General features: G+C 37.2%; 1 long non-coding RNA gene across 1 annotated transcript; it reads left to right on the top strand.

The window, feature by feature from the left end:
* Positions 1-6: 6 nt before the first annotated feature.
* LOC118452360 lies at positions 7-3791 on the top strand. The gene is made up of 4 exons (XR_004842116.1): positions 7-330; positions 2315-2413; positions 2714-2808; positions 3000-3791. It is a non-coding gene; the product is annotated as an uncharacterized LOC118452360 (long non-coding RNA).
* Positions 3792-19653: the final 15862 nt, after the last annotated feature.

The raw sequence follows: 19653 nt of genomic DNA, 5'->3' as shown, positions 1-19653 counted from the left end.
TGGGGTCGGATGCTGCGCCGTCAGCCGCGTCGAAGCGAAGGTGGAGCGTGCCGGCGCCTGTGAGAGCCCGGCGGGAACGGCGCTCGGTTCTGGGCACGGCAGCCTGGAAGCTGCCCTGCGCCGGCGTGACCCCAGGTTTTCTCCGTCACTTGCCTGGGATGAGTATTTATGAACGTGCTGTGTCTTTTGACTCTTTATGTTGGAACTCAAAACTACGTTGATGAAAGCTCTTTTGCCACATGGTAAAACACGGGTAACCAGGAGGCTTAAGGAGCGTCGTTCGGTCATTGCTTCCTCAGCGTCAGCCGTGGCTGATCTCACCAGTGGCAGGTGAAAGCAGGAACACTTTCCTTTGTGACAGGCGATACGTACCGCTTCTGCTGGCAGAATTTACACCAAGGGATTGCTGAATTACAGATCTCTTTCTCAAATGTGAGGGGTTGGGTTTTTCCCTCTCTTAAAAGTGGACAAAAATGGTATTCTAATACTACTACTTCGTTTTTTCCAGTAGCATTAGTGATGGCAATGTCAGTAGCGCAGCTGGCCAGTCTTGTACAGATGTTCCCACAAAGAATGTTATAAAAAACATTTGAGACACCAATGTGGCCTGTATGGTAGAACTGCATAAAGAAAAGCTTCCCAGGTTTTAACAAATATAGTATACAAATTATACTACCATTAATTGAGACTGAATGGAATACAGACAATTAGTAGTTTTATCAAGTGAAGCTGCGCTGATGGAAGGTTCCTTGCCCTGGTGAAGCATGCCTGTCTTAAACACTGTTCTGTTATTCAAGGAAGCATTTAAACTGGAGAACTGAGTCCTGCATTCCAAAACCACCCAAACTGTGCTCCAAGATTCAGTCACTGAAATATGCCCTTGTTGCTCTGCCACTGGTTCATCGTATCTTCCAAGCTACATTGGTGTCAGTTTTCAGGTTTGGCCAAGCTACAGCCTGAAAAACATGCAATTGTAGATTTTTCTAAATAGTAGTTACTAAGACAGAAGAACATGCATAGTCTTATCATTTCCACTGCTGTACAAGTAGATGTGTTCCTTGTTGTTAATCTTAAGTTATGATAATATTTTAAGATTTATGATCAAGTAGTTAATTTTAGAAAATCCCTTGTGAATTCCCATGTTTAAGCAAAGTAATATTTTGAGCTAAGGAAGAGTTGGCACTTGAAGAAAATGGAAGTTAAGGCATTTATGCGGTTGCCTTTTTCAAAAACATGGCCAGCTTTTTAAACATTTTTTTTCCACAACAAGCTTATAACACAAGAAAAGGGACTTTTCTTGAACTCTAAAAAAAATTTGGAGAGGAAACAAAACAAAACCAGTCTGGTTTTTATAATTCAAATGTCATAAAGTAAATTGCTTTGGAATGCCTATGTATTATGTGATCACTGATCAGGAGGGTTACGTAGTTGTGAGTAGTAGTTTTAGCTGAGTGAAGGCAAGTAAGTTTTTTTTCAGTGCATTCCTTTATCTGCAGCATCTGAAGTCATTATCATGCAACACTTTCTGACATGAGTATTACAGTTCACTGGAATTTCTGGCATAAATAAGTTTTTTATGTTTACAGATAATTCTAGGAATGTATTCCCTTCAAAACTGTTTTGGTTTTGCTGTTTTGACAGAGTCCTTGATTCTTTCCCAGATCAAAAATTCTGTGTGATATGTATATATGTATGACAACATTGTTCTCTTTCCTTAAACAGTATGGAATATAACTACATATGGAATAGATGGTTATTACAACTCCACATGTATTTTGGGAAGGGAAAAAATATATCTCCCTGAATAATTAAACTAGGAAATTTCAGAAAATATATCTTTTTAACATCTGTAAAAACAGCCAGTTTTGGTCAGACATGAATATATGTTTTAGCTACTACCAAAGGAAATATTCAGCAACAAAGAATCTATACATAAGTCCTCTAAATACTTCACCAAGATAGAGCTGTATACAAAACAACAGTATGAAATACAGAACTCCTTCGATTAAGTCATGCTTAGGAATATTGACCTGAATTAACCAGACTGAAACAGCTAAGCCATATTATATCTTTATGAGAAGAGAAACCTGCAGAATTAAACCTAACTAAACTAGATTATGAACAATTCCCTTCCAAAGGCAAGAGACATTATGCCCCTTATTTTAAATAATCATGTGTTGATTAAATGTAATTTAATGTAATTCATTCTAAAAGTCAGTCTGCAGCTGGTGGGTTTTTTGCTTGTTTTTCTGGGGTACTGCCGTTATTATTTTTCTATTTTCTGCCACTACTTGACACCCTTCTTTTTCCTTAGGATACCCAGAGATGAGTGAGCATTGGTCTGACCAAAATAGGAAGACCTACTGCACATTTCTGTAGCTGGCCAGCAAATGAGGGAGGACTCCCGCTAAAGGTATTGCCAGTCTTAGGTTTTGTTTCTGCTTTTTTGTGGGTAGTGATGGATTCTTAATAACTCCATGATAAAACATTGAGTATGGCATGTGAGTTACACTCTCTATGGTATTTTATCTGTTCTGCCATGTGCATGCCGTGCTGTTGAAAACCCTAACTCATGGCATCATAGAAAGGGCAAAACCTTTTCCTTTGCAAATGCCGATGAAATTGTACATTGTCATTTCCAGCAGCTACTGGTCAAATTATCAGCTTGACCCTTGAAAATAAGATTAACTTTTTTTTTTTTTTTTTAAAACAGCAACTACATCAGTCTATACTCTTTTTTTGAAAACCATGCAAGAACTGAATACCCTGTACTAGACAACACTTCTCTCTGTAGAAAAAAAGTTTTGGGTAGGGTTTTTTGACTTTTTTGTTTATTGTTTCTTAAATGTTTCTATATTATTATTTAATTACCCTTAGACTCGAGCTAAACAGCATAACAATACCTTCCTACACAAATAGCATGTTGCAAAGTTGTGTTTGTGACTTGGTACTCTAACAACCATGTTTCATATATAGTTCATTTACTTTTTTGCTTACAGGGGTAATGCCGCAGCAGGGAAGTGATTTCTGCTATCACTAAGAAATTGACGGTGGTGGAGGGGCAGCAGAGTACTTGGAAAAGAGCTACAAGGCAAGTTAAACTGTAAGTTTTATGATATGAGCCTGATATTAACTATCAACATTTTGATTTCCTTAGGAAACTACTTAACATTTTTTAAATTAATTTAAGATTTCTCGCTTGTTGAAACATGGTTGGAAATTGTTTAAGCCAGTGAAACAGCTGTGGGTTTTAGCGTAGGAGTTAGCGTAGAAATCCATCAGTCATATCCTTTATATAAAAATTAAGCATTAGTATACAATAGAGAGTATCTTTGTTTTGTTTCGATGTCTCAATCATAATCCACAGCAAAAATTAAAAGCTGGTAAACAGTCATTCCATAATGCCTCGACTTAATTTATGGATTATTTTACTAAATGGAAGATGAGCTTTTTGCCTTTCACAGTAGTGGAGTCACGGTGCAATAGACCAGCAGAGGGCGAAAGTCCCACTGCTGTGCTTCCTGAGGTGGCGGATAGGCCCTCGGTTTCTAGGAGCTGAATGCTAGGGCATAGCTACAAGTTTTTATCTGACCTGAATCCAACAAAAAGTAGAAAGGTAACAATTCTTTTAGGTTGAAAGGTTCAAAATTAGAAAGGAAATTTTGAAATAAAAAAAGTCAAGCAATTTCAGTGCAATATTTTAGCACACGGAAAACAAATGTATTAAGTAAGTGGGGCTAGTTGAAATTTGTTAATGCCGGCCACCATCATGCACATTAGCTTCAGATGACCTCTTAAAGATCTTCTATTAGGCAGGACAAAAAAGGAGGGAGGGGGGGAAGTTCCAGTCTCTGCTTTTAATCTTCTCTTGAGAGTAGCAAGGGTTGTAATGAGCAGGTAGGAAATGGATCTAGGTTTTTTCCCCCAGCTAGCTTTTCTCACTAAGTCATCTAAGTTACTCAGACCTCTCTTAGTATGTTTGGAAACAAATCAAAATGCACCACCTTGCTTTGGCAGGGGGAAGAAAAAGAAAAAAAAAGAGGCGTGCTGGTTAGGCTATCAGCAGTATTACAGCTTGGATTATCTCCTGCTGCTGTCATATACATTTAAACAGGAAGAGTGGCAAAACTGTAACCACACAAAGCCATACCTGAAAGTGCTTCTAGAGCAACAACCGAAACCCACTCTTCAAGCACTCTGTCCCAAAAATACAGTAGTTAAAGTTTTAATCATTACAATCAAGGTGCCTAGCTAAGATATCCTTCCTAAGTGTTAGTTGTCCAAAGTATGTAAAAATATGTACATAAAACTTGTTTCTGGACTAGAAAATTTGATATTCATTTGCAGGGCCACACAGAAAGCTCTGAAAATGTGATTTGAAAATTAAATGGAAGATGTAGGGTATTTTGTATTAATTCAGTCAAGAAATACTAAAGAGTAAATAAATTTGAGAAATAAAAGTTCTGCTCTGTAAGCTCTCAGTAGATTAACTTCAGTTTTCCAGCTTAGTGAGCCTTAAGATCTGTAAGTCTTTTAAGGTGCTTTACCATTTTCTTAAGGGAGTCACACATTTGCAAAATGTCTTACAATCAGACAAATGTATCTGTCCGGACATGAAGGCTGTATTTCAATTTCATACATACATTGCTTCAATTATTGATTTAATGATATCTGATCTATTCCAACTGCTTATAGGTAATTTTGGCCAGGGTAATGAGAAGTCAGAAGTTCAGACAGTTCTGTGGGCAGTTTTCACAGCACCTCTCTTCATGTCCAGTGGGCTAAGGACGCTTTCTGAGAGTGCAGAATGTATCTTAAAAAATGAGATACTGATTTATATATATTAAGATACTTCAGGGATTCAAGGAAAACACATCATGAAAGTATTCATTTGCCAGCTCTTCTTTCTGAGAAGCTTTTAATTTTAATTTTGTAATGTATGGTAGTCTTTACAGATTCCCTAAAGAAAAGAATATCATAACCTTTCCTATCCTTTAGAAATAATAATTTTCTTAATATTTATTGTGGTTAAGAAGGTTTAAATGTAGCCATCTATGCCCACTTACTTGGATTACTTTATTCTATTCTATTTTCTCTATGCTTGTCTTACTCATTTGTACATTACAAACAGGCACTGGAGATTAAGCTGATGAAAATTACACCTATTTTCTGACCTGTTTGCTAATACAATATTTACATCACTGTTGTAACTAGCTAACCCATTATCATGAACTTCACCTGTTTACATCAGGTCTTAATTTTATCCTTTTCTGTAACTATGGCTGTGCTGATTAATTTAACAATGTAAGATGTGTCTGATTACTTCCTTTGCATGTCACTGAATCCACTGTTAGTATGAATCTCGGGAAGTGTTTTATTGAACACACAATGTGAGTTGTAGCTGTACTTTAGAGCTACGCGTTTTTGTTAGATTCAATATCTTGATTTTTCACCTCAATACTCCTATTCTTATTTGCTTGGCTTTATATTTAGAGGTTAACTACAACAGATATTTAATGCAAGAGAATTCTAGTGTAACTGAAAAGATGGAATATGGGTAAAGTGAATTGATCTCTTATCTATCACAGGTTATATATGAGGTTTAAATCTGCCCATAAAGAAGATGGAGGAGGGGAAAACAGTGGTTTATAATCTAACTCAGTTAAAGAACAGCGTTTTAGCAAATAACACAGGCAGAACTGAAGAATACCTCTCTACCCAGGGAGAGTTCCCTGCCAGAATAGAAAAACCCAACTTTTATCTTTGCCAAGATCTAGAAAGTCTCAATCTCTCAATAATGTAAAAGACAAATTAGTGTGAATTCTAGGAGTGTACATTTAGTAAGAGTTGTCGGAGAGAGGCCAGGGAAGTTACTGAGCAAGGCGTATGCTGAGTCTGCTGTCTTTGCACATACTTATGTCTACTTTAGTAAGTAGACTAGTCCAAAAGAAGCCCATTTGTTGAGCAAAAGTTGCGTGGATGTCAAATGCTCAGCACCAATGCATGTTTCAGGGTTTTTACTTTGGAATAGCTTTAGTCTGGACACAGGGGTTGAATGTAGTGGTTGGAGCACACCTTCCTGTCTCATTTCACCCCAAAGGAATCCAGGTCACCTGCTCTGATATGACTCTGTGAAATAAACCAAAGCACAGTACATAGGGACAGTCAATTTGGCTCACTTCTGAGCCAAACTAAAATGCTAACATAGACACACACTTTGCCAGTTAGATTGCTCTTAGCAGGAGTGATCTCTGAAGAAAGTTTTGCAGGGCACCTTTGCATTAAAAGGCAGGGATCAAGCCAGATTTTCTCTTTTTGCAGTCAGGTATCCTAATCACAAGCTAGAGTGTCGCTGCTGTATGTTTCTTTCTCTGTCACTAAATAAGAGACATTCTTAATTCTTTTCAGAATTTCAACAAAAGAGTAGAGACAGTAATTGCTTACAAGCCTCTTTAAGCTGGCAATCAGATTATCCTTTTTGTAGGTGAGCTAAGTAGGTTAAATATCTTCAAAACCTCTAAACTGTGTCTCGTATCCTCAAAGCTATTAGCACATTGGCACTGCATCTGGTTCCCTGTAGTCTTAGGTCAAAATGGCTAAATGTTATGCCTCTCTGCCTTGCTTAATCATATCCCCATGGCTAAAATAGAAAGTCCCCAATTAGGCTTTTGTGAATTATTAACTCTCTCCATGTAGTATGGAGGAAGCTCAGACCCTTCACATAGAGAACCAGCCATCACAATACTCAGTTATAGTCCAATACCTTAATTCCTGCAAACGGTATAAGCAGTTATTAATCAGCTGATTTTAACTGTAATCCTTATTCCAAAAGGTCAAGCAGTCATCCAAAACTCAGGTTTATAAGCACTAATAAAAATGGCAATTTCAAGCTGAAGGAGTATAAAAACGTACTTAAGGAATTCTTCAGGTTTACCTCTGATGCATTCCAAGGAATTGGAGTTTCAAGTCCTTAACAGTAGTGTTTACGTTTTGCTTTATATCATTCTACTTCTTGTTGGAGAACATACTGAAAGACACAATCATTTTAGTAATCTGTCTCCTAAAACGTAGTGAAGCAAAAGCCACATCACAAAACTAACAATTTTACATACACACTGAAGAACTCTCACTGAATTTAAAATAAAACCTTAAATGAGGAGTAGCCAGACTTTACATGTTTCTTTCAAAGAAAATACTTCTGACAGAAGAACAAAGGAGAATGAAGTTAGCTGATATATTCGATCTAGCTTATTTCTGCTTATTCCTGTTTTTGTATTGCTGAGCATCAAAATGATGAGAGGTTTTTCAATTTTCTTTACAATCACTATTGAAATCCAAGATTCAAAATACAACTTTTTCAGAGGGCAGGGGATGGAAGAGTCTTCCCACTCCTTTCACACCCCCTACTTACTTTTCCAGATAAAATTTGCTTGTAGAATTCACCTTTCATTCCTTCACGGTGATCCTCATTTCAATTCTTGACTTTTCTTGAGCAAGAAACTGTCTTAAAATACAAAAAGGGTAAGTAAATATAGCAATTCCTTTTTTCTTTTTAAACTGCAGAAATTACTGGTAAGTAATGCTGCTATGTATTAAGAATTATGCATTCATACAGGAATATTTTGCACTGTGTAGATCAGTCATCATCAAGAGTTATTTCACTAAGTGATCTAGCCAGCAACCAAAACTTAAAAAATGTTTCAAAACTAAATACTAGAAACTTGTACATTTTCCTTTCACCTCTCTCTTCTATGGAGAAGCAGATTCTTTGCTTCAGATTAGAAAAAACCCAGAATACTTCATAACTGAGAATAGAAACAGTATTTTAATTGTTGTTTGTCAAACTAGAAAGCTTAGCCATTTTAAGGAAACCATAGAAGTGGAGCAGAAAAACGTGAGAATGCTTTGGACACCTAGCGAAAGGTGTCCCTGCCAATGGCAGGAGGTTGGAACTAGATGATCTTTAAGGTTCCTTCCAACCCAAACCATTCTATGATTCTGTGAATTCTGTCATAGACACCCTAAGAGACTATTTTCTTTAAAGATTCATAGTCCTGCGTCTTGGTATTCAAGCTATATATATGTAGGTATAACTCTAAAATTATAAAATGTCAGAGATTTAATTGATTCACCACTAAAGTTGCTATATAAACAATACAATCATTGGAAGTTACTGATTCCACAGGGAATTATTCTGAAGAAATTAATACCTGGAAAAATAAGGTTAGCACATCTTCTTACATGAAGGAGTCAGTATATCCTAGTATGCATACTGTTCAGAACGTTGGGAAGCAAGTGTAAACTACTGTGCTACCACTGCCTACTTTGCTAGTGCTGATGTAACTTCAGCTGTAAGCGTCTATGTATATACAAATTATTCCTATAAATATATGCAATTTCAGAAGCGGTAAAAGTTCCATGACAGTGGACTAACACAATATACTTAGTTTCACAGAGTTTACAGTGGCCATTGCAGATAATGCCAGCAAGACCTTTCACAACAATCTTAGTCCACATAGGTATTACAAGACAGGATATAGGATGCATGAAGTAGTGGAGGAATGTTTTTAGGAACCAGAATTGCAGTTGCCATCAACATAGAAGTTGCTTCAACAGGCAGAGTCTGCCGTTTCTCATACCTTTGCACTAACCAACTTTTAATTTATTTCATGCTGTTTTATTAATGTGTTTTATAAAGCTATTTTTGGGTTTCTAACACTTGTTCTTCCACAAAATTTAAGTTTTGAGTTCGTAATCCATGAGGCTCAAAACAAACCCTAGACAGTTGGGTTTTTAACTTGAGTGCTATACTCTAAAATGTGGCACCCCACCCATTGGCTGTATACAAAAGGAGGTTTTAAATTGACAGGAGAGTTAACATTCTTCCAAACCTCAGTCTAGAGCATGTATAATTATGCTAAGTCATTGTTAGAATCCATTTTAAAAGGAAATGTAGGCTGCCTTCTGAGGTTTTTCTATATACATATAGTTTGGGCATGTCAGCCTCCCTTTAAAACTACAGCATTGTTATTCTTGATAGAATAAGCAGCACTAGCACACTTTAAAGCACAGAAAATAAGACAAGCAGCTAGGCTCTTCCAAGTTGCTCTCTCTCTCATCACTGATTTTGTATAGAGCTTCAGGGTCTCATTATTTAAATTTGTAAAATTGATCTTTCAGTTTTTAAACCTATGCAGCTGTTGCAGTGATTATTTGTTTACATTAAAATGTACTTTCTTCTGTAAACTGCTGAATCTCAGGTATCAGATAGTTTTATAAATTTTTCTTTGTTACCTTTTAGAGATAGTAGGAATGTTCTGGTTTAACTAAGGACAGAACTTAACCTCTAGTAAATATTGCTTAGAGTTTATTTATATTTTCTCAAGACTAAAGTTTCTCTGGCTGTCATTTGAAACATTTTAGTATTGAACTTACTGTCATTCCTTTTTCTCAAAGGCTCTCCCACATTATTACCTCTAACAAATATTTTAATGAATAAACCACCTTTCTCTTGCTGAGAAAAAAAGCTTGTCTTTTTTAAATTTTACTTTTACTATAAAAATATGACCCACTTCAAAGGTGCATAGTCCCATCTTACTGTAAGTCAATCAGTTTTAAGTAAACCCTCTCCTAACTAGGCTGTCCCATCTCTATTTCTGGTGCCTACTCTTGATTCAACTTTTTTCTTGCCACAGGCCCCTTACAAGATGTTCTTCTGTTAACAGAACAGGAAGTACCTTATCTTCTAAAATTGCATGACTCCAAATTTAATTATATGCTCTAAGCAGATAGCAAATATGTCTTGCTCAAAGAGAAATTACTTGGGCTGGTACATGAAATTTCAGGGCCTATGGCATACAAGTCAGATGAGATGATCTGACCTTCAATTCTTTGAATAAATGACAAGTGACTTAAGAAGCCAAAGAGGAAAAGATGATGGGCAGAGGCCAAAAAAAAGTGATGAAAAACAAAATTCAAAGACAAAAAAAAAATTGAAAGAAGCAGCCTACCAGGAAGCAGTTACACTTGTTTCGATGGCGACCCTTCTCTAAGGGATTGTGCCGCTCAGTGTTCTCACATGGTTTCCCAAGTCCAGTATTTTGAGTAAAATTAGGACTGCTGCAGCTCCTCCCCTTCCTTCAACTTGCAGTCGTAATGATCATAAAAGGACCCACCTAATTCCAGTCCTTCCAGTTGTGGGGTAATCAGCTAATTATGCAGATTACAGAAAACTGAAGGGGCAATGCAATATATGTGCTATGCTACAAATTATTTCTTTCTTAATATGAAAGAAAGTGATATCATTCAGTGCTTATAACATTAAGTGCTTCCTTTCTGTCCAAAGGAAGATGCATTCCTTTCCTTAGGATCAGGGATGAAGTCATTACAGAGAATTAACTCCTTCGCTTTACATTTTAATTCTACTTCATTGTATGCATATTCAGAACATGTTTGCACACATCCATAGGCAAGCTATTTGTTGCTTCAACAAAAAAATAATAAATTGGAAATACTACTTGATTAGAAGTGAAGAAAATGAACCTTCAGCAGCATCTCAACACACAATTATCCTTGAACATCCATACATTTGAAACAGTGATGTATAGTATTGACTTTTGGTTTTTAAAATAAATACTTTACAGATATTTTCTTTGGTGGCTATCAGAAAGAACAAATCTAAACAAAAATTCAGTGTAGCATTTTACAGAATAAATATTAATTAGAATGGCTTATATAACTAAGTTTGGGTATGCTTCCCCTTGACTCTCCATTCTAAACTTGGAGACAAGCAAAGATTATCTGTTCCTGGCAAATCCTTCCTAGGGATTACACGGTGCATAAACTAATAAGGGTTTATCTTTTCTTCTTTCTAAGAGGGGCAATAACTAGAGCAACATTAAAACTTTCATGTGGCATTAAAGAATGCCAAACAGAATTAGGAAATTAAAAGACTAGGATTCTCACAGCAATATCAAATCACCATTAAGTTTAAGTATACAGATCTTATGTGCAGACCACACATAAAATTCAGAATACTCTGTGTATGCAGTACTGTTTTGTTCTGTGAAGTAAAAATGTCAAGTATGCATAAACTGTTTATTTTAAAAGATAATCTGAATATGGTTGGCATAAAATTTTGTATGCAGCACCATGTTGTTCCTATTTTTGGGGTGCCATAGTCACAAAACAAAGCTAGACAAAATTTCTACCATTCAACATAATTTAAATGAAAATACTTAAGTAAGTGAAGTCTATTAGAATTTGCTAAGTTTTACACCATATAAAAGTAAAAAAACATTTAGTCCTTGCCATCTGAAAGAGTTTGATGACCACCGTAAAATAGCTCTATGGGAATATGTCTCTTTATTCCTGCAAACTTCAAAAGGCTAATCAGTGAAAGCTACAACATAAATTTGAAACTAGGAAGTTACCAAGGAAGGCCTCAGAGGAATGAACTACTTTGTTACTAGTCACCTTTTGACTGCTGGTTCTTGAGATCACTTGATGCTATATATATTTTAGGATAAGTGGTTTAAAGAATTTAAATCCATTTAGCAAGATTCACACCTCTAACAGTTGAAGAGAAAACTGTTCTTTTTAAAGCTTTACTATGATTGATTCCTTGCTCCCCTGTTTTTTCTTGCTATCTTGCACACCCCGGTGCCAGTTAGTAAGGCCTATTACACACAGTATAACAATTCTCCCTATTCTGTATAATAAATACAAAGAGAATGACATGTCCATCACTGCTAGTACAAATGGGTTAGTTCATGGCATTTGATGTATTAATTTTATAATGGCATCTCATATGCAGTTAAAACTTTTTCTCCTTTATACATAGGAACAAGATTCTTCATACATGTTATTTTAAAACATTCAGCCCCTCTGTGTTTAGGATGGTGTGAACCTTATTAGTTACAGGACCTGTGAGCCAGAGTGCTTCTAAATGTCTCTCTATGAAATTCAGTAAATACAGATCACCATTAGGAATTTGTTTTATTTTAAACCAAGGAAGCAATTTATGTATTTGGATCAGGTCATCTTCTTTGTATTAAAATAAAACCCAAAAGAATGACCAAGGCTTAAGACTGCCAGACCCATTGGTGTCCTAGTTTTCAATTTGTACAATGGAAATTCTGCACCATCTCTGTATGTCGTTGAAGATTCAGTGAACTCTGTAAGAGTTTAGTATCGTCATCTTCCCTGAGCACTGCCACATTTACAAGGTACTGGGACTTCACTTCAGCAGCTACCTTCAGACTCAACTGTTTTCTTGGTTTTTTCTGAGAATGAATCTACAAGTCTTCTCCTCATAAGTGTCCTATAGAATCATAAACTCTTTCTTAGTTTTAAGAAAAATTATTCTTAAGATACTGCAAAGTAACATAAGCTTAAGTCATTATAATTACAGGATATATAAATTGTTCTAAATTGCTTATATTATATAGTACCCATGGCATCTGTTGCCTTCCAAATGCAGTGGAAAATAGGCCTACATAGAAAACTTAATAATATGTTTGTCATGATGGCCCAGATTTGAGAATGCATTTAAACTCTTACCTTCTGTTGAAATGAGAGTCCTTGCTTCTCACTGGAAATCAAAACAGCAGTTAGTGGCAAACCAACAGCAGCTAAGCAAACATTTTACTGAACATTGACCTGCATATTATGCACTTACACTCTGTACATACTCCTCAACAAATGACTGTTGCATCTTTTGGTTGATTTGAAAGTATCTGGTTTACTTCAGGTATTGCACATCATGATGTTAGTGCTGACAGTTCTCAGGTTCAATTACTCTTCATCCAAACCACACTGCAAAAGCAAAGAGTAAAGGTGGGAGAGAATCCAACAGCAAAGACAGATATCCAGAGCCTGCTTAGCAAGTGACACATACTCAGTTCTTCAGCACTACTGAGCCCCTTTTGATCCCACATGTCTTAAGATACCAGATTTCTGGTATTCACTTTTTTCCTACTCATAAATTCTCTAGCTAATTCCAACATTCCCCATCACTCAGTACTTTTGGCTCTCAATAATACATTCAGTAACTTTGCAGTTCCTAAAGCAGTCTGGATGGCATTTAAGCTGTTTAAAGACAGATAGCTCTTGTACCGATTAGCTTAGAACAGACAAGGGCTACATTCTACTCACCTGTCTTTTGATGGACACATAACTTGGGGGTTTTCTCCTCTGCCAAGTGTCCAATTACCATAAAAGTCTTCACAGCTGAGGAAGCAGACATCATGAATGGAAAGGTCATGAAAACAAGCTGTAACACAAACAGAACAGACCAATAGGGCGTTGCACCATTGACAGGATGAAGAACAAAACAGTAAGAGGCAAACAAATAAACAGGTAAGAAAAATCTGAATTTTTAAAAATCATAGTATCTCTGTCTCTCATAATGCATATCTCTCTCTTCCCTCTTAGTGGAACATAGTATAGTCTGCACAGTCTCTATAAATCCATGGTCTATCTTCACCTTGAATACTGCATACAATCTTGCAGCTTCCTCCCCATCTCAGTAAAAACAGAACTGGAAGATTCAGAAATGTTCAACAAGGACAAAGGCATAAAAATGGAATTTCAGAACAGTGAGTTAAAATGGTAAGAAAGTAGTTCTTTACGAAAAGGGCACTGCTTCTGTTTATGACAAAGCTGTCTAGATAATAAAAGTAGGCAAAGTCTCAACTTTCTTTGAGTTCAGTACAGATTATTTCCCCTGCGCATTTGTATAGCTTAGTTGGTGATATGTGAAAAAAAAAAATTATCAATGGATTTGTTATTGCAGTAGAACAGGCCTACTGCCTTCTCTGCCTGCAGGACATAGTTTCATGAAAACCCTCAGGCAAAAGGAAAAGTGGTATTGGAGTCGCTTTCTCTGGCAGGGTGGAACTGCTAGTTTGAAGCTGTCTGCTATCACATCACAAAATCGTAGAATCACATGGTAAGGGACTTTCTGCAAGTCTGCAGTCCAACTTTCTACTCAAGACAGGTCCTATTAAAGCAGGTTGCTTTGGGCTGTGTCCGGATGAGTTATGAATATCTCTAAGGATGGAGTTTCCATAGCCTCTCTGGGCAAGCTGTTTCAGTATTTGACCGTCCTTTGTAAAAAAAAAAAAAAACAACAATTTTTCCCTATAATGAATTTTCCATGTTATAACTCATGTTCATTGCCTTTAGTGCACCTCTGGGAAGAATCTGGCTCCATCTTTTCTACACCCTTGCATTAGGAAGTGGTAGACAGCAGTATGACCTTCCCTTATCATCATCATCTTTAAACCTGAGCAAATCCAGCTCTCTCAGCTTCTTCTTGTATGCCATGAGCTGCACCCCCCTGAACAGTTTGGTGGCCTTCACTAGCCTTGCTTTAGTATGTCAATGCCTTTCTTAAAATGAGACACAGAACTCCAGATGTAGTCTCACAGCTGTCAAATAGAGGGGAAGAATCACTTCCCTCCAAATGTACCAGTTATACTCAGCCCAGTATGCAGCTGGACACATTTGCTGCAAGAGCACACTGTGGACTCACATTTGACTTGTCCATCATGACCCCCAGCTCCTTTTCTACAAAGCTGCTATCTCTTCAGTCAGTTCCCAGGCTGTCCTACTGCATGGGGTTATGCCAACTCAGATGCAGGGCTTTGTGTTTGCCTTTGCTGAACTTCATAAGGTCCCTAACAGCTCATTTTTCCAGTCTGACTAGGTCCATCTGAGTAGCAGCCCTGCCCTCCAATGTATCAACCACTCCGCCCAATTTCGTATCACCCAGAAACTTGCTGAGAGGTCACTCTATCCCATCATCCTGGTCATTACATCAGCCATTTCAAAAATCCAAGATGATTGTAACCTGTCTAAAAGACAGCAAATCAAACATCCTTCCAGAGAGATGCTATGGATTTCAAATTTTGTTTTACAAAAATGCAAGAATTGCATTGCTGTCTCCTCCTCTCTAGATATAAAAAGTAGCCCTGGGTTCCACAAGAAGCAGGCCTTGAATCTGGTTTTGGGTGCAAATGCTGGAACATAGAACAGAAATGACTGTCGAAACTTAAGAGTTAAGCAAGCCAGAAATTATTCATAGAATCCTTTCCCAGACTCTTCCAGTCTGTGGCTTTGCTCAAAGACAGACTTTATATTTCCATGTCATAAACATGGACAGAGTTGCATTAGTATATACATGGTGCTCCAAGAATATACTTGCAATTTTGTTATTTCCCTGGGTGATTGTATGCACAGGATGGCCTTTGTGCTAGTAGCCGTTAAACTTAAGGAGCAGAGAGTAGAATCTGGAAAAGAAGAAAACAAAACCAAGAAAAGACAGATGAAAAAAGAAAACTGTAGGAGTAATCTAGCTACTCTGCATACATTATAACTGTAAACCAGTTTCAAGAACATTTACATAATAACAACCTTTCCAGCACACAACTGTCTTGTTATGGACAGCTACACGCTAGCACAGTATTTTTGCAGAATGGACAGAATAACGTTGCTGCCAAAAGGCACACAAAGGGCAACACTATAAACACCATTCCCAAAATTCTCTCAAAACATACTATACTATTCATAGGCTTATTATTACCAAAGACATTACAAGTTATACTATAGGCTGGTCTACTCTTAAAGTTGGATTTTGTTCTGTATAATAAAAGAAATACATTTGAGATAATACCAAATACACTGGAAAATACTATAAAATGGCTTAGCAGAATGTTTTCTGATCTTCCACATGGAGCTTGTCTCTCCAAACTGTGCTTTATAACTCTTGTAGTTTTTGGAACAACATCCTCAAAAACACGAGCTGAAGAAAACACCAGCAAACAGGAAGCAGTGGTTGTGAAAAGGAACTAAGAGAAGATGGAAAGACATGAAAGAGAAGAAAGCCAGCCAAACCTCTAAAATGGGAATAAAGGCACTGAATGTTTCCAAACAAATACTTAAATAAGTAAGGCTGGGTTTTTTTTAATGAAGACAATGATTATAAAACAGTTGATTGTATACTACTTGGACATTCAGTATCTGAAGGAACATACATTTGTAACAGATGTATTCCAGGCCAAACCTGTTTTGGTTTTAAGAAAATGTGGGGTAACTTAGGGACATTTGCCAAGTATAGCAATCAAGTAAATACGGTCAGTTGACTTATTGCTGGGAAGCAGCTCTTCAGTTCCAGTTATTCTGATACCTTCACAGCGAGGCATGTGTTTTCTTTCATTATTTTCCTCCCGGAGTCAGTGTCACAGAAGAACCCAGTTTGGGACTTAAGCTGGGATGCAGAACACCAAGGTCCAGTTTTCCAGCTCTGCTACAGCCATCATAGAACACCTTGAGAAAATCACCCTGCCTCCGTTCCCATCTCTAACAATGGGAAAGTAATGTCTTTTCACCATTCTTTATTAGTTCATTAATTCAGTGGGGCAGTACATATGTCATGTAGCTTAATTGTCACATGCTTAATGCAGAAGAATCCTGATTATGTAGGACTTTGCTTAGATACCTACAGATCCCAGTACTTCTATACTCATGATCATTACTACAGATTTTAGTAACAGCTAAATGCGGATCATATATAAATTTGACCAATGCAGGTGATCTCTGCTTTTTCATTTCTCAGTAAAAATAACTCTTCTTACTAAATAAAAAGTGTTAATGGAACCAACAACTTCTACTAGTAGAGAAATACAGCTTTGCAGCTGTTCAGTCAGCAGTAAATATACTGTTACACTGCTCTCAAAATCACTACCTTCACCTGCTCACAGGAAAGCAGGTAACTTGCACTTCCGTTAACCATATTTTAGATTATTCTAGCTCTTTCCATCAACATTTTAACATTTTGGATTAATATACTCTATCATCTTCCTGCATGTACAGAGTCACTGACACTGAGAAATCAGGCTTTTACAATTAACTTAACAAGTTTGCCCATAATATTGTTATGCTGTGAGAATGTTCCTCAGTACAACTATGTGTCTCAATTATATTAATCTGTTCCTGAGCTTTAAAAACAACTTAATTAAAACACCCATTAAGCACATGCAACTTTGTTTGAGAAAGTATATTTGAAAAGTAAATGCTTGCCCCTGCACAGCTCCAGTTGCCAAAAAGAAAGAATTCATCAGTAAGAAGGAAAATGCCTTTTGTCACATACAGCTTATACCAGTTACCAAATGCTTCAGATACAAGAAAAGGAACACTAAGAAAAGCAAATATGACAGGTCTGCACTGCCACATAAGTATTTATTTTAAAATGTAAAGGGAATTTTAAATGTCAAAAAAAATATATCACTGTATCATTGTAATCCATATTAACTTCCAATTTGATAATAATGTATTTTCTTAGCCATATATCATGGCAATTAACTGGACAACCTAACTCCTGCTCAATAAAAGTATTTCCTTCGATCAGATTTCTCCCTCCCTGCATCAATTTCACTAGATGTTCTCCTCTGAACTTGTACAACTCCTGACTTGTATTCCTTACTTCATTACTTCATATAGTTTTTGTCACTTCACATCTTTGTCTGCTATCCAGTAGAAGCAGCCTTAGTCTGAACATTTCAGTCTCGCTTGATTTTTCAGTGGTTTTAAGATTACTTCCCTTCCTTCAGAGAAAAAAGTATCAACTGCATTAATCCAGCATCAAGTGCACTTAACACATTACATCAGTCAGTCTCCTGAAGAACAAACATGAAATGTAATTCACGTTGCTCCCCTGGACACTGTTTTCGTTGTCATATCCAATGGCATGCTGGATGGGATACTGTTCAACTGGAAGTTTCACTAAACTGCTGTTGAACACTATTAAAATATTCTAATAGGTGTGACTTATTGACTGGAAGAGTCAGTAAACAAACGCAGTATAAGTGACAGTATGAAAAATAGAGTAACAGTAATTAGCAATGTGACTCCATGAGTAATAGGAAAATTGCTTTGACCCAGTTGATGATAGTAGCAACAAAATCTTAAAAAAAAAATAAATTAAAAATCTATCCCAAATAGAAGTGTTTTTTATTACGACTTGTACATTACCAAGACTTCTCAGGGTTGTTGACAACATTTATGGTTGCCACAGATCCTATTTCACTAGTATTCTAGTGCATCATGATTGGGAAACACAGTGGTTGCTGTGGTCCGCTCCATTCCTAACACCCAAAAGGCAGGGATAGAAAGACGAGCTGGCAGCATATTGTAGCACGTTGCGTCAGAAGCTACTTGGTATTGATCCGCAGGAAGTCACAGTCACACAGCAAGCCTCCAACAATTTTTGTCCCTTTGCAGAATACAAGCTCTTGATCTGGAAACCCTGCTTTCTTCTGGTTTGTCAAGTTGATACCACGATCCCTTCTGCTGCTTCAAGCACCGTGCAGAGTTTTGACAGGGCTAACGTTCCATTTCTGGTGTTCCGCGTGTAATTGCACAAAGGCGTATCAGATGGACAAAGGCACATCGATATCCTGCCTCAAACTGATGTGCTTCCCCATTTATCCCATGCTGCCCTAACTTCAGTGCCAACACAAACGTTTCATAGAGTGTGGATTAACGAGAGCAGAACAAAACCAAATCTGATCTGCCTGTGCATGCTTTTTGTCTTTTGGAATCAGACCACATACAATTTTCTACTTCTAATTAAAGAGGAATGATAAAATGCAGAAATCAGAGCTTTTTTAAACAAAAGTGGAATTATCCTTCAGTATGCACATGAAAAAAAATTTTTTTTTTTGATGAAAATACCATTCACTACACAAAAACCCCCTGCTAGCTGTTCTTCAATAGTAACATGATATGACCAAGAACAAGTTCTTGGTAAGTTCCGTAGAAAAACTTTGAGTTTATGTCTCCTTCCTTATCCTAGTAGTGTAGGCCTCAACAGGATCCAATGGGGGTCCCCCCTCAAAAAAAAAAAAAGAACACAAAACAAAACACAAAAAAATCAATATAAAAAATTGCAGGGGTCCTGATTGCTTGAACAACTGACAGGAAATGCCTTGGTTTAGGTGCAATAATAAAAGGTCTTAACAAATACTTGAACAGATGAGCAAAGAAAAAAAAATCACATAAAAGGAAGCAATATTGTCTGTGTATTGAGAGAGGCAATGAAGCTGTGATTGCAGTATGGCATCTAGTTGTAGGTTTTGCAAAAAAATATAAGGCTTGGAAAGGGAATGGAAAAAAATCTGAAGATTACACAATGTACAAAGAAATACTCAGCATAAGACTATTTTAGCTGAGAGAAGGTTAAAAAGTTATTTTGATCAAGCTACAAATATCCATAGCCAGTTTAGGATTTGGTTGCTCTTTAGTCCTCCAAGAAAAGTAGCAATCGGGAGACAAAATTTGGCAAATTCAGACTGCAGGTACAGGGCGTGTATTCAGCACTGGTTATAATTAACCACTGGAATAACTTAATAAGATGCCGTCTTAACTCTGCAGATCTAGATTAAATCACCTAGGAAGTGCTGTAGTTCAAAAAGAAACTATAGCTACCGGAGCAGGAAAGTCCTGGAGGAGCGGAGCGGAGCCCCCACCGCTGAGCAGCAGGCAACCCGACCGGAGGCTCCCCTCCGCGTCTGCAGGGCGCTCCGAGCCCGAGTGGCAGCGGGTCCCGCTCTCCCCCGTCCCCCGGCGGCAGCTCCTCCCTCTTGCCCAGAC

The sequence above is a fragment of the Egretta garzetta genome, unplaced genomic scaffold (genome assembly GCF_000687185.1).
Source record: "Egretta garzetta isolate BGI_Z169 unplaced genomic scaffold, ASM68718v1 scaffold575, whole genome shotgun sequence".
Classification (NCBI taxonomy): Eukaryota; Metazoa; Chordata; class Aves; order Pelecaniformes; family Ardeidae; genus Egretta; species Egretta garzetta.
Note: the sequence above shows the minus strand (reverse complement) of the source record. Positions and strands in the feature narration are given on the sequence as shown.